The sequence below is a fragment of the Triturus cristatus genome, chromosome 4_2 (genome assembly GCF_964204655.1).
Source record: "Triturus cristatus chromosome 4_2, aTriCri1.1, whole genome shotgun sequence".
NCBI classification, from domain to species: Eukaryota; Metazoa; Chordata; class Amphibia; order Caudata; family Salamandridae; genus Triturus; species Triturus cristatus.
Genome location: NC_140586.1, coordinates 170,282,267 through 170,290,324, shown reverse-complemented (window position 1 = coordinate 170,290,324; position 8,058 = coordinate 170,282,267). Strand labels below are relative to the sequence as shown.

General features: G+C 50.0%; 1 protein-coding gene across 10 annotated transcripts in view; it reads left to right on the top strand.

Annotated features, from left to right (window-relative positions):
- Nucleotides 1-7,384: 7,384 nt before the first annotated feature.
- The window catches only part of STAT6 (signal transducer and activator of transcription 6), a 760,203-nt gene continuing 759,529 nt past the window's right edge, over nucleotides 7,385-8,058 (top strand). For 4 of the 10 annotated variants that reach the window (XM_085600980.1, XM_085600978.1, XM_085600979.1 and 1 more), the window contains exon 1: nucleotides 7,459-7,740. The gene's annotated coding sequence lies outside the window, so the exon portion shown is untranslated. Of the gene's footprint in view, nucleotides 7,741-8,058 lie in introns of all 10 variants that reach the window. The other 6 variants (XM_085600983.1, XM_085600976.1, XM_085600982.1 and 3 more) reach the window with 5 other exon arrangements.

The window sequence follows — 8,058 nt, the reverse complement described above, 5'->3', positions numbered from 1 at the left end:
GGGAGGGGCCATGGCAGCACAGAAGGCCATGCATGGCAAGTGGGAGGGTTAGTGGCAGCACAATGGCTATGATGAGCAAGAAGGAGGGTGCAGGGGCATGCACAAAGGACCATGGAGGATAGAAGGGAGGGTCAGGACCTGGGCACAGACAAGATAGTTCAGGGAAAGGGGCCTCACAACAGACCGCGCGGGGCAGGCAGGAGGAGCAGTTGCAGCACAACAGACCAGGGAGGGCAGAAGGGTGTGGCAGTAAAATGGACCATGGAGGACAGGAAGAAGGGGATAGGGGCATGGCATGTGGACAGGCAGGGTGGAGGTGGCAGGTACAGGTTGCAGTCATCTGACAATGCTAGGCAGGTGGGAGGGGAGTGGCAGCTCAACATAACACTCAGAGTAGATAGGAGTGGCAGGTCCATGGAACATGGTGGGCAAAAAGGATGGAGCAGGGGCATGCACAAAGACATCGAAGGGCAGGGGGAAGGAGAATAGGGGCAGCAAGCTAAGCACAGAGGCTAAGCAGGAGGTCAATGATGGGCCATAGAATTGGGCAATGGAGGGCAGGAGGAGTGGACTGGTACATCATGCTAAATGGAGGGCAGTGGCAGCACATCAGACCATGCATGGCAGGAGGGAGGAGGCTAGTCCATGGATTCAGACAACAGAGGATAGGGAGGAGGTGGATGGGGCAGCAAGCTAACTGTTCAGAGAAGGTGGGTATTAGGAACTTTATTGTTTTTAAAATGTGTGTCTGTGCGAACTACTTAAAATATGAACAAGTATACAGCATTATCTCACTTTTATTCAGGAAGAAGAGGACGTTTGTGACTGTGACTCTGGGCTCCCTTGGGAGAAACACCCCCTGACCATCCACCCCCATCGCAAAATGTAATGCCCGTGAAAAGGGTAGGTGGACGCAGTGTTATATAGAACATAGTCCTGAGAGCACGATTGAAAATGAAAACTAGATGTAGTATATGGTATAAACTATGCACCAAAAAGTGTGATATAAGATGAACCGGGGCGTGAAAAATAATATGCAATACATTGTGCGCAATGACAGATTAATTGGAGAGCGCGAGATAGCACAGGCACTAGCGCGTGCTATGCGCTATACGCCTTGGAGTGTAATATGCACAGGGCAGTGTTGTGTAACCTAACTAGTCTCTAAAGTTGTAATATAAAATATGTGCTGGGGAGTGTAACATTGCATATGCACAGTGACAAAGATATGGATCCCAGATTGTAATATGTATGGCATAGCACTGTCCGTTATAACATAGGCATCGAGGAAGGCACGTTAGATGGGGCAATATAACCCGTGCGAAGGCAAGTGTGGCATGACATATTCACGGGGTGGTGTTACAGTGCACATGGGCTAGAGAGTGTCATAGCATACGCACTAGCTGGTGGAATACAACACAGAGGTGTGTGGCACTCGGTGGGCTCTGGTGGGTGTAACACAGCATTGGGCTCAGCCAGGAGCACGCTGTGACTCTCAAGTGAGGTTCGTCTCCTTTCCAGAGAGTAAAATAAAAAGTATTACACATCCGGCGGTGGATGTGTGTTTTATTAACCGTGAGGGGGGTTTCTTGCATAGTTTGGTTGAATTTTTGTTGAATCCCCTTTGAATGGCTTCGAGTGCGTGTGTATTAAATGTGCCCGTCAATAGCTACCCATCTTTGTATAAATAAACAACAAGGGTACCCACCGGCGGGGATTAGGCAGGGTAGGGCGTCAGACACGTCAGAGCTTCACTAGTGGTGTAAATACATTCCACGTGGATTCATTGTATGCATAGTCGCCTTTTAATGAATATCACGCAAATCGTCATGGTGATAGGTACATACGGTTTGTCCAGCATGTCCTAGGTGTTTCTATAAATATATATATTTTTTAAATAATAAAAAACAAAGGCCGGCCCCGGGGGATGGGGTCCCCGGGCCATAAGTGGCCTGAGGAGGGGGGCAACGCAGCCCCCCTCCTAAAGATTTTTTTTTTAAAAGGCCCCCGGGGCCGATTAAGGCCTTGGGAGGGCCAAATTTATTTTTTTCAACAAAAAAAATTAGGGTGCAGGCCCTGGGGGATGGGGGTCCCCAGGGCCAATAAATTAGAAAAAGAAGGGGGGCCACACAGCCCTCCTTCTTAATAGAATAAAATAAATAAAAGACCGGCTTCGCGCCGGAGGCCACGCCCCCTCCTTGCAGCACTCTGCAAACGCGCCCCCTAGCCAGTTGTAAGTTGGGGAATTAGTTCCCCTTCAATACTGAGGGTCCCTGAGGGCCAACTAGCCCAACAGGTATCGCCAGTATGCGCCAGGGAGCTGCGTTGCAGACAGGTGTTCTGAGGCCACGCCCCTTTTTACACTTCTATGCAACGCAGCTCTGTGGTGCTTACTGGAGGTACCTGGTGGGCTAGTTTGATGCTAGGGACCCTTAGGATTCAAGGGGACTTAAACTCTCAACTTAGAACGGCCACAGGGCGCGTTTACACAGTGGTGAAGGGAGGGGACGGGGCCTGAGGTGACATGTGCAAACACGCCCTGTGGCGTGTTTTAAGTTGGGGAAATAATTCCCTTTCAATCCTGAGGGACCCTTGGGGCAAACTAGCCCACCAGGTGCTTCCAGTAAGCGCCACTGCTCTGCGTTGCAGAGAGTTGGTGCAGGCCGTGCCCCTTTTTACACCTCTCTGCAATGGCGCTTACTGGACGTACCTAGTGGGCGATTTTGCCCCTAGGGACCCTCAGGATTCAAGGGGACTTAATCTCCCAACTTAAAAAATGGCCACAGGGCGTATTTACACAGTGGGGAAGGGAGGGGACGGGGCCTGAGGTGACGTGTGCAAACACGCCCTACGGCGCGTTTTAAGTTGGGGAAATAATTCCCCTTCAATCCTGAGGGCCCCTGGGGGCTAACTAGTCCACCAGGTGCTTCCAGTAAGCGCCACTAAGCTGCGTTGCAGAGAGGTGGTCCAGGCCATGCCACTTTTTACACCTCTCTGCAACGCAGCACTGTGGCGCTTACTGGAGGTACCTAGTGGGCTAGTTGGACCCTAGGGACCCTCAGGATTCAAATGAACCTAATCTCCCAACTAAAAACGGCCACAGGGCATGTTTACACAGTGGTGAAGGGAGCGGACGGGGCCTGAGTTAACGTGTGAAAACAAGCCCTGTGGTGCGTTTTAAGTTGGGGAAATAATTCCCCTTCAATCCTGAGGGACCCTGGGGGCCAACCAGCCCACCAGGTGCTTCCAGTAAGCGCCACTGTGCTGCGTTGCAGAGAGGTGGTCTAGGCCGTGCCCCTTTCTACATCTCTCTGCAACGCAGCTTTGTGGCGCTTATTGGAGGTACCTAGTGGTCTAGTTCAGGGGTAGTCACAAACTTTCTCTCGGGGGCCAAATTTACAGTGTGGTTTGTGGCTGAGGGCCGCACAGGTGGGGCGGGGTCAGAGGGGGAGGGACGGGGCTAAAGCAAAAAAAAATTGTGACCATGAGGTTGAACACAGGTCCCTGCAGCAGACGCCTTCGTCCACTGAGCCACCAGACCTGGCATACACACATCTCTCTCTCTCTCCCTCTCCCCCTCCCTCCCCTCTCCCTTCCCCTCCCCTCTCCCCTCCCCTCTCCCATCCCCTCCCCTCTCCTCTCCCTTCCCCTCCCCTCTCCCTTCCCCTCCCTCTCTCCACCTCCCTCTCCCTCCCTCTCCCTCTCTCCCCTTCCCTCTCCCTCTGTCTCTCTCCCCCTGTTTCTCTCCCCCTGTCTCTCTCCCTGTCTCTCTCCCGGTCTCCCTCCCTCCGTCGCCCTCCTCCCTCCGTCTCCCTCCATCTCCCTCCCTCCGTCTCCCTCCCTCCGTATCTCTCTCTGTCTCCCTCCCTCTATCTCTCCCTGTCTCTCTACCTCCCTCTCTCTCCCTCTGTCTCTCTCCCTCCGTCTCCCTCCCTCTCCCTCCGTCTCCCTCTGTCTCCCTCCGTCTCTCTCCCTCCCGCCGTCTCCCTCCGTCTCCCTCCCTCTGTCTCCCTCCCTGTCTCTCTCCCTCCCTCTCCCGCCGTCTCCCGCCGTCTCCCTCCCTCTCCCTCCCTCTCCCGCCGTCTCCCTCCCTCTCCCTCCGTCTCCCTCCATCTCTCTCCCTCCCTCTGTCTCCCTCTGTCGCCCTCCCACCCTATGTCTCCCTCCCTCCGTCTCTCTCTGTCTCCCTCCCTCTATCTCTCCCTGTCTCTTTCCCTCCCTCCGTCTCTCTCCCTCCTTCTCCCTCCCTCTCCCTCCGTCTCCCTCTGTCTCCCTCCGTGTCTCTCCCTCTGTCTCTCTCCCTCCGTCTCTCTCCCTCCCTCCCTCTGTCTCCCTCCCGCCCTCTGTCTCCCTCCCTCCGTCTCTCTCTCTGTCTCCCTCCCTCTATCTCTCCCTGTCTCTCTCCCTCCCTCCCTCCATCTCCCGCCCTCTGTCTCCCTCTCTGCCTCCCTCTCGCCTCCCTCTCTGTCTCTCTCTGTCTCCCTTCCTCTCCCTCCCTCCCTCTGTCTCCCCCAGACTGCGCCTCTCTGTCTCCCTCTCTCTGTCACCCTCTGTCAACCTCTGTCTCCCTCCCTCGGCCTCCCTCTCCCTCCCTCCATCACCCTTTGTTATCTCACCCCCTTTGTGTGTCAGCCCTCAGCCCGGGCTCAGGCAGCTTCCCAGCGCGCACACACAGCTGCACTGAGACAGCTTCCCAGCGCGCACACACAGCTGCACCTGAGTACTTCACAGGTCTTTAAAAGACCATTTACATGTTAATAAAGCTTTGTTGTATTTCACCTCTTAGGCCCCTGCATCTCCACTTTGACGATCACTGGAATCCCCCGGCCCCCACAGAGCAGAGTCTGGGCTGCTGCACCCGGCAGTGCTTGCTATTTGTTTTTTTTTTACACACAGGTAGAATGTCTGCAAGGTCCGCGGGCCGCCAAGGAAGGCTTGCTGGGCCGCTGGCGGCCCGCGGGCCGTACTATGAGTAACCCTGGTCTAGTTGGACCCTAGGGACCCTCAGGATTCAAGGGGACTTAATCTCCCAACTTCAAACGGCCACAGGGCGTGTTTACACAGTGGGGAAGGGAGGGGACAGGGCCTGAGGTGACGTGTGCAAACACGCCCTGTGGTGCGTTTTAAGAAGTAGTTTTAATCCCCTGCCCTATTATATACTAGGGGCTTACAGAGGAGGTCATGCTAATCACAGGGGGACCCCAACGCATAGTGTTCCCTAGTGTATGTAGATGTTTTCACTGTATTCTGAGTGTCTTTTAACATAGCACTGGCTCTAGGACTGGTTAATCAGACTCAGTTACCCACAGTATCTGTCTGAAAAAGTTGAGGGTACAGGATGATTTTGCAACAAGGCTTCTTTCTGCTCTTCTGTTTGTTCTTTCAGCACGTTATCCTTCTTCCTGCACTTTTCTTCGTCTTTGAGGACTTCTGTAGCTTCTTTCTGCATTTCTTTTTTTTCTTTCTGTGCTTTTTTTCTTCTTTCTTCACATGTCCTATCTCTGTCGGCATAGTTAGAAATTAGCATTTAAAAAACCTTTGAAATTCACTGAAAAAAACATAGGTTTCAGGCATGTTATAGTTAGGAATTAGCACTTAAAAAACCTTAGAAATTCACTGAAAAAACCATAGGTTTCAGGGGCGTTATAGTTAGCTGGACTTTTCACTCGTACAAAACCATTGAAATTCCCCCGTTATAGTTAGTTCAGCTAACTATAACTCCCGCGCCCGCAATGCACTGCTGATGACGTCACATATTACATCACTCATGACATGGTCAGTGACATCACTCATGACATCACTGATGACATCTCAAATGACATCATCCTTGTGATAGAGTGGCAGACCTCCTCTCCCCCTCATATAACCTTTGATACACACATTCAAAAATAGAAACTAAAAATTTCAAAACAATGGACATACCAATACCAGTTACAACAACCTATTCAGTAATTCTAAGATCCACATACACATCCACTCATTCACCAACCGTCCTATACAGTCACTCATACATGTACTCACTCATCATATGTACTCATACACCTATACATCCTGTTACACAATGCCACTCATCCATAGAGTTACTCACACACATAGTCGCTCATGCTAATAAAGAATCAAACATCCATTTACTTGCATGTACAGTTATACACACACCACCACACTTACTTCCACAGAAACTTACACATACTTAGTCTTTTAAACAATCACTTATAGAAACACATACTTATTCATACAGGAACTCTTTCAATCTCTCACTCTCACATATACTCACTTATATACACCAATAGTCACATATACTAGTTTAAAACATATGTAGTTACTCATAAAGACACTATTGAGACAGTCTAACACTCACTAACACACCCATGCACACACTCATCCACCCATACAGTCCTGCACACATGCTGTCTTCAACACATACAAACAGTGAGTCACTCATTCATGCACCTATGCACTACGTAATACCCCCCACCGAACCATACAGACACTCAGACACTCATACTGATACTCAAAAAACCCAACTAATAACCTATATAGACACTCATGTAGCTACTCACCAACCCATGCAGCCACTTATACACAAAGTGAGAGACTGATACAGATATTTACACATTTAAACATTACTCACTAAGCCATGTATTCACTAAGATACACTTAATCAGTCAGTTATACAATCAATTTTTCAAAAACAAATCATCCATTTAGACACTTATATACCCATTTATTCTTCCATTGACCTTGAGATATACATATATAAAACATATGTAATTTTCAGAAAAACACACATTCACTGGATGATGTCATCAGCGATGTCATCAGTGATGTCATCAGTGATGGCATGAGTGATGTCACTGACCATGTCATGAGTGATGTAATATGTGACGTCATCAGCAGTGCATTGCGGGCGCGCGAGTTATAGTTAGCTGAACTAACTATAACGGGGGAATTTCAATGGTTTTGTACGAGTGAAAAGTCCAGCTAACTATAACGCCCCTGAAACCTATGGTTTTCTCCGTGAATTTCTAAGGTTTTTTAAGTGCTAATTCCTAACTATAACGTGCCTGAAACCTATGTTTTTTTCAGTGAAAATATATATATATATATTAGCCATATGTAATATAAACATTTGCTAAGCTGACCTAAAGAATATCTAAATATTTTTTAAACCATAGTTATTGTTATACATATTTGTACAAAGAAAGACATGTCTAGGTACAATACATACAATCAAAATATAAATGTCTACAAACAGGGCTATGCTGTACATTAGTGTTGGAGGGCACCTCACAAATGGATTATGCAATCTCAGAACATGACAGCCCTGACTCACCCTGGAAATCGTGGTAACAGATGTAAAACCCTTTCGCTTTCCTAGTCTGTTGTGTTTGTGGGGCTGGGCCTGTCTCTTCTGCTCTCCGGAGCTCCGCCAATAGAGGCCGGTCTGAAGAGCTCTCTGCGAAGCAGAAGCAGGAAACGGAGGCAGGCGCTCTAGGGCAGCGTGTACAGTTCACACAAACACTGTACGGGCGCCAGCGACAGACCTCGCCCTCTGCTGGGCCCCCTTTCTATTCCTTCCCACCCTCAGAGCTACAGTCCAAGACAACGATCGCCCGGGGTCACGAAAAAAAGATTGGGGCCCATCGAAATCTTCTGGGGCGCGGGAGAGCCCTTAATGGATTAAATAGACCAAAAAGAGGAACCCGGAGGAAAGAAGGCGAAAGCGACCGAAAGGTACAGGTAAGCGACAGTTTTTCTTTATATGCGTTGAACTCTTCTGGCTTTCGAGGGGGGTAAGGTAAATCTTATGGGGTACAAGTAACGAGGAGGGCCCCCTTCAACTGGTCCCCATCCGTTCCTTCCTCGGTTAGAATGCCGCCAAGGGCTCAGCCGAGTGTAGCCTCCGTTCGCTTCCTGGAGGGAAGTTAAGGTATCAAGGCGCCCCGCGCGCCTGCTGCTTTCCACCGCCCCAAACGTAAGGGAAAAGTTGGGCACTGCAACTCGGAAGGCCACGGACATAAGCTTTATACGACCCCAAGGTGCAGATAGTATTGTACT